Genomic DNA, 7,939 nt, shown 5'->3' with positions numbered 1-7,939 from the left:
TAATAATAATAATAATAATATAATTTTTTCTGAACGGAACATTCATAAATTTACCATTTATCAAGTGAGCACCTCATCATTCCTGTCACCAATCGGAGGCAGAATTCTTATATCTTTAACTGAAACCTATAATCCAATATAACACGCTTCGACCAAGAATTTCTTCTGTCACATGCTGTTTGACGAAGTTGTCTCTCAACAGCTCGATCCTTTTTATCCTTTTCATGCGATTTCATAGTTACCAATTCAATGTTCGGATAATTAAGACTCCATTATGATTACTCTTTTATGAACCCATCGTATTTATTTGGTGATACATTTCTTCGCCACTAGTAACCGATCCTCTAGGTATGTAAAACAACACCTCACTATGCATTTAATCTTGTTAAACCCCACCTCACTACAGATGGCGAATAGTATTTTTCTGAGATACTGATTTATGCAAACGCACTGCAACATGAAAAACTGTTACTAGTATTGCAGTCATAGATGTCAACTCTAACTGGATTCAAGTCATCTAATATCATTAGCAGCACGTCCCCTCCTCTCATATACTGTCTATACTTCCTGAAAACAATGTACCCTTTGCACTAGATACCAGTTAGTACATCTGCTTCTGATAGCCAGGTCTCACTAATGCCTGCAATATGAAGTCCCAATATATTAACCAAGGCAACAAACTCCACTGCTTTGTTTCTGATACTCCTGGCATTCGTGTACAGAAAATAAATTACCTGCATGCGCTTTTGTATATACTTGTGTGTGGTCTGCATGACACAGTTCGACAACTTGGAAAGCTCTCTTCATATCTATTCCTTGCTTATGCAGACATCGTTACACATGCTTGATAGGTTCGAACTGCATGAACACAAAATCATTCTCTCTCCATAATCATGTCCAGCATTAACAGTTCGAACATTGTCGCTCTTACTCACGATTCCTCCCATCAGAATTCACTTTCCACCGACTGTGTTAGGCTTTATATCAATGAATAATTTTTTTCGACTCCTAATGCCAAGTTCATTCAAGACTAGGCTGTCCTTCTTATACAAATACAATCGTCCTTTAAACTTGCCGTTCACATTCAAAAACTGGCATTCATTCCTTCTACAAAGCCTATGCCATCATTAATTTCCATCATATGTAAGTAATATACTAACGACTTTTACTTTCTCATTCACTCTCGCTTCTTCCAACAGCCTTTTCATGTCCTCTCACATACCGAATTTATCGCTAGTTAAATCATCGGTACCTACCAAACTTAAGACCTCTTTTTCTTTTCTTTTCTGTTTTTGAGTTGCTTGCATTTTTTTTTAAATTTTTACTCCCGAAAAAATTAACGTTATAACCCTCTTATCAATTGCATGTTTAATGATAGAGTCACAATAACAAATAGCATCCTTTTTTTTATAATCAGCTATGCATACCAGAATTTTGTTACTCACTGACTTACCTGATTCAGTACTCTGTTTTTCATTTTGCTGCTGAACTTTTATTATTCCAATGTTCCTCGAAAAGCCTCTCTGAGAAGAGAGCTTTCCAAAATCTCCAATGCTAAAAAAATCAACCAACGCCTTTTTTGTTCCCATATAGAGAGTAAGTGAGGCTGTTTTAGCCCTATCTAATCTACACTGTAGTTCTCTCCTTGTTTGTCTAATGATCTACTTGAACCTAGAAATCTCTGAGGTTAAATTATTTTCAATATCCTCTTCAAGAACGCCTTTATGGCACAAAAGCTTCTCTTTACTACTTTGCTGTTCTCGTTAGTAATCCGTTTCTTCTGATGTTTGTGCGCCCTTTTACAGCTCTATTTAATATTAAAATATCACAATAAAAATATGCTGTGGCGATGCTAAATACTCTAAAAACACGAAAATCTACACTAATATACTATAGAACACTAATTTTCTAAGTCACACACACACACACACACACACAGATAAAAATCCAACGCCTTTTTTGTTCCCATATAGGGAGTAAGTGAGGCTGTTTTAGCCCTATCTAACTTTTGTAGACTGACTGGGACAGTTCATTCTCCACAGGTAGCCAATAAGAGATAGCTTGCCCAAGGCTATCAATAATTAATCGGTAAGCAGTGAAGTACGGCTAACAAGTGCCATCATCTCCTGGTCCCTAACCCTAACGTAATATGTTTAAGATCTGAAACTAGTGTGGGTTCGACTGCCGATTTTCTTGAGTTTACGGGATGGAAAACCCAAGTTTCTTGGGGAAGAAATCCGTTTGCGCGTGCCAGAGATCGACTAACTCGGGAACCGGTCGAAAAAAGGCTTAGAAAAAGTTCCTCTAGTTGGCGAGCGACTAGATTCGAACGCAAGTCTTTCTTCCTGCAGTTAAGCGTTATAGAGTGAAAATGCCACTTCATCTCAGTTACACAGGCTCATCTCCAATGTTATAATAGAGCTAAATTACACAAAACGCTAAATATAATAACCTCGAACCCAATTATGATGGGCTATTATCGATGGAGGATTTATAATAATATTTTTTTTATGAATCAAAAATTTTAATGTACATACATGCATACTATATTCAGTTTATACATGATACAATATAATATTCACAATATAATGAAAAGAGCGGAAATAATATAATCAGGCCCTGCTGGTAGAATGTGCGAAGTGTGCAATATACACAGACGCCGCAGAAGAAAAGGCGCCTAAAAGATGTCAAAAAATATGAGATAAGAGTTTAAACGAACAACGAATGGTACAGAATACATATAATTATGAATATACGTCGTCTTTCGTTCGGGCCCCTTCAGATCTTCCTGGAAATGAACAAATAAATATTGAAATTGTATCCTGGACCCGATGATATCACTGTAATTTTTGATTAAAATTTACGAAAATATACCTAAAATAGTTCTTTATTTTTTGATGTATCATAAATCAACTTATGATTAATTGTTGAGTTCCGTGTAAAAAAAATTGTATAAGCAGGACTAATGCGTAGGTAACATTATACTGTATAGCGGTTTTCATTTGTTTTTCATTTCCTGTTCGTTTAATTCACACTTTATTAAAAAAAAAAAATCTTTTTTGGAAAGGCGTCGAACAATAATCGCACACACAAGAAAAATACTAGGCGCCGGCGCTGGATATAATGATGAAAATTTGGTAAGCGCTAATATTCGCAGTAAAGTATGATGAGGCGGAGTAATCCATTGACATCGAAACTAGAGTTAGCTTTTCTGGAGCAAGTATGATTAACGGTTTTTTATTTTTTTTATTTTAGCGCCTGTATAGCTCAGTGGAAGTGACGTGTTCTGCAGGCGTTAGATCTTTCGAAGAAGGAGTCTCGTGTGCTTAATTCCCGCCCCGACTAGACAAACTTTTCCTAAGCCTTTTATCGACCGGTTTCCGAGTTAATAGAGCTCTTGCATGGGCAAGAGGGATTTATTTCTCCCGGGTTGTTGCAAAGGCCCCTGATCTCAGTTTAAAGGACGGTGTCATTTGAACAAGTGAGTGTTTTGAGGATGTCATACTGTTGGGAAGACTGGCAATGTGATTATTTATGTAAATACCTTCCAGTATGAAGTAGATTTTTTGTAGATGTAGAAGGATAATGGGCCACCATTAGGAAGTCATGTCACAAGCATATCTACAAAGGAAAGACTATTATTACTTTATTTTTCTATGGTTTATTTTAGGATGTTCGCTGTTAAGATGCACCAGAAATATATCTAATTATCGGGAACATGAGGGCAAACAGTAAACACATCATGAATATTATGCAATGAAAATGTTGGTTTCAGTGTGGCTGTATCAAATTCTTGGTTTTCCCATAAACTCAAGAAAATCAACCTGAAAACCCTATGCTATAGCACATTTATGAACCAATAAACCATAATTCAACTAACTAACTAATCAACTGTTAATATTTCCAACTTGCAAGTTATTGGTTAAAAGATATCGTTCTTATTGTTGGTCTGATATATGCAAAAAGAACACTTTGTGGACCAGAAATGAATATATTTCATTGACTCCCTTCCATTTTTAAATGCCTTCATTTAGTTACAACGCTATCCTCACTTTCGTTCTCAAGCTTACAACGCGTTTCGATAGACAAATAATTTCTATTATTACTAAGAAAAAAAAACTAATGATTCATCCATTTAAATTATTGCATCGAATTGATCAGTTTAAGAATAACAATTAAATCAATATACCACAGAATTTTTTTTATTTCAGTTTCTCATTTACTGTGGCATTTTTTTTGTGTTACATTGTTGTATAACTTCCCACATATTTTATTTTCATATTCTTACTCTGGATTTCAATTTCAAATATTGATTTTCAGATGTGTTTGTTTTTGTGACCGAGTCTGTTAAAGAATTTATTGACAATATGAGAAAGATAGAACGTCTGTAGCTTAGTGGAAGTGACGCTTCCACCCTCTGCACTAGGCTACCAGAAGTTAGACTTACGTTCAGGTATAGTCGCCGACTGGAGGAACTTTTTCTAAACTTTTCTTCAACCGATTTCCGAATTAGTCGATCTGTGGCACGGGCAAGCAAGTTTTTATCACAGAAACGAGTTTTTCGAACCGCAAACTCAACAAAATTGAACCGTATGACCATTAGAACCCAAAGTATTTAGACTAACATATCCTGTTAGGTTTTAGGTGTCAATAAATGACAGCATTTGTTTGCGCATCTCTTCATCGGTTGTAGCTTATAATTAGTTAGAGATGGGTCAGCTATCTCTCATTGGCTATCGATGGAGATTGAATTGCCTACTCAGTTTCCAAAAACTAAATGGGTTAAAATGACCTCGTCACTCTCTATAAGGAAATAAAAGGCGCTAGCTGATTTTTTATTTATATATTTTTTGAATGAGAAATGTCCTGAATGTTACATTGACATAGTTGTTTATTAAGCCATTGCAACGTTCAAATTTATGTCGTTCATATGTAGTAAGTGGTAGTCGATGTTTCTTATAATGGCTGAACAAATATATGAGACAAGTAGGGTATATCTCTTAATTAAATGTAATCTCTTGCTGGATGTTTATTTTGCCAGATGAAAAACCACAATTTCTATGATGTAATGTCCCTGCACTTATGCATCAGACCAGGTAACTAACCTTTGAAATTTATAAAGGTTCTTCTTAACTTGAAGTAAATTTGAAACTAAGGCTTTCAACCAGAGGGCAAACGACATAATGATGTGTTTTGTTGCTAGGAAAGGGTAAGGTTGCAAATTTAATGATTTCTCATCTTTTTGGCATCTCACCCACAGAAGGTTATTTGTTAACCTTTAGTAATATTGTACCATTGGTAGTGGATGGATATTTGTATACATTTTAGCTCAGTGGATGTGGCGCTTGCACACCACAGCGCTTGGCCGCACGAAGGAAGACTTGGTTTCGAGTCTAGTCGGCGACTAGAGGAAATTTTTCTAAGCCTTTTTTCGAACGGTTCCCTAGTTATTCGATCTCTGGCACGGGCAAGCGGGTTTTTTCTCCCTGAAACTCGGGTTTTTCGTCCCGTAAACTCAAGAAAATCGACCGTAGAACCCACATTGTTTCAGACATTAAAATACGAATGTTAGGGTTAGGGACCACGAGATGGCGGCACTTGTTGAGCCGTCACTCTTCACTGCGTGCCGCTTAATTAGTGATAGCCTTGGGCCAGCTATCTGATTAGGTACCAGTGGAGATTGAACAGCCCACTCAGTCTTCAAAAAGTTAGATAGGACTAAAAACGGCCTCGCCTACTCCCTGTATATACGGGAATAAAAAGGCGTTAGCTAATTTTTTTTTTAATTTTATACAAAAAATATATAAAATTGTGTCAATTTTATACATTTTTTGTATTTTTTAAAGTTCATTTTCAGTCTAGAAATCCTTTTCAAAAGACCAAGCATGGAACATTATCTAATAAATGGGGTGGTGAACTCATACCGGGATGATACAATCAAAGAAATAATCAAAATGAAAAAATAAAAAAAATCAGCTAACGCCTTTTTATTCCCGTAAACGGGAGTAGGCGAGGCCATTTAGCCCTATCTAACTTTTGGAGACTGAGTGGGCGGTTCAATCTCCACTGGTACCCAATCAGAGACAGATGGCCCAAGGCTATCACTAATTAAGCGGTACGCAGTGAAGAGAGACGGCTCAAATGTGCCGCCATCTCGTGGTCCCTGACCCTAACACAATATATTTAATGTCTGAAATAATGTGGGTTCTACTGTCGATTTTCTTGAGTTTACAGGTCGAAAAACCCGAGTTTCCGGGAGTAAAAACCTGCTTGCCCGTGCCAGAGATCGACTAACTCGGGAACCGGTCGAAAAAAGGCTTAGAAAAATTTCCTCTAGTCGCCGACTAGACTCGAAACCAACCCTTCCTTCGTGCGGCCAAGCGCGGTGGTGTGCAAACGCTACATCCACTGAGCTACACAGGCTGGTTAAGCAGTAAAAGATTAGAAGATGAAATAGAATATAAAAGAATAAGAGGCTTAGCTAAAAGTGAAGTCAAAGAGAATCATGGAACAAATTCGTTTCTATTTTAGAACATGATTTATATAAAATAAGACCCAATGTATATAAGATTTTGAAACACCTAAATGCAGATACCAAAGAAAACATAAAATCAAACACTGAATTGAAATTAGAAGAATTTCTAAATTACTACACAGAACTGTGGACAGATAAATAATTTTAAAAAGACAATTGCAAACAATTAACGAAAATGAAAAGGAAATAACTAAAGAATAATTAGAAATCAGCCTGAAAGAAACAAGAAACGGAAATCACCTGGAGAAAATAAGTTAGGTTCAGAACTGTATAAATATACAGGAACAAGATTCAAAGGAAGACTCTTATTATTTTTAAATAAAATTTATACAATTGGTAACCCCCCAATGGAATGGAAAAAAGCAATTGTGATTCCTATCTTTAAAAAAGGTAATAGAGATAACCCTAAAAACTATAGAGGTATCAGTATATATACTGAATTCCTGTTACTAAATATATAGCAGAATCTTAAATAGCAAACTAATGAAATATTCCGAAAACTTAATTTTAGAAGTACAGAATGGATTTATAAAAGGACAATGATGTACAGCCTTTTGCCTAAAATTACTACTGGAGAAAAGAAGATAATACAATGTAGAAACACATAATACATTTATTGACTTTGAAAAAGCATTTCACAAATTTGAAAGAAGCATTTTATTTAACATATTCATTTCTTCCTGTCTCCTACGATATTTGACCCTTTTATGCTTCAAAATGTATATATTGTGTTTCTTAAAAAAAATAAAAATAAAAATAAATAAATAAAAACGATTTTCAAATCGGCGAAACTGGATAATAAATCCTGAAATGATCACAGAGCAGCCTTCGCAATCAATCGATCCCGTAGTAGTAAATTTCCTTTCTGTTAATCTTCAATAACATCGGACGATCTCGACAAACTCAGTCAAAGAAGGCAGCAAATCTAAATGTTACCTATGAATAACTGGAACAATCAAGTCCTAAACGATTTAAGATTCCACACGAATAGCTTAGATTCTATAATTATAAGAGTAATAGTAAAACTGAAGCTATAAAAAAATATCATCTACTCATAGGTTTCTTGCTTACATCGATGATGCTATTATGTATTAAATATGTATTAAATATGCAGACAGCAAATCGCAATATCACAAAAGAGTTACTACCAGAAAGGATGTTCACACACACTGGATAACAGATGAACTAAAAAATATGATAAGGACGAAAGAGAAACTGTATCATAAGCATAGGAAAAAACCCCACAATTTATTGTGTGAACACGGCTACAAAAGTTTCGCTAAACGAAAAATGAAGCAGGCAAAAGATTTCCTTCTATCGAAATTTCTTTCTTGTAATGATAAAAGTAAAGAATGGAGGTTGTTTATTATGATAATAGGTAACACAAAACACGCCAATTCCCTG

This window comes from Typopeltis vanoorti, chromosome 15 (genome assembly GCF_054136105.1).
Source record: "Typopeltis vanoorti isolate ZY-2024b chromosome 15, IOZ_Tvanoo_1.0, whole genome shotgun sequence".
Lineage (NCBI taxonomy): Eukaryota > Metazoa > Arthropoda > Arachnida > Uropygi > Thelyphonidae > Typopeltis > Typopeltis vanoorti.
This window is presented reverse-complemented; position numbering follows the sequence as displayed.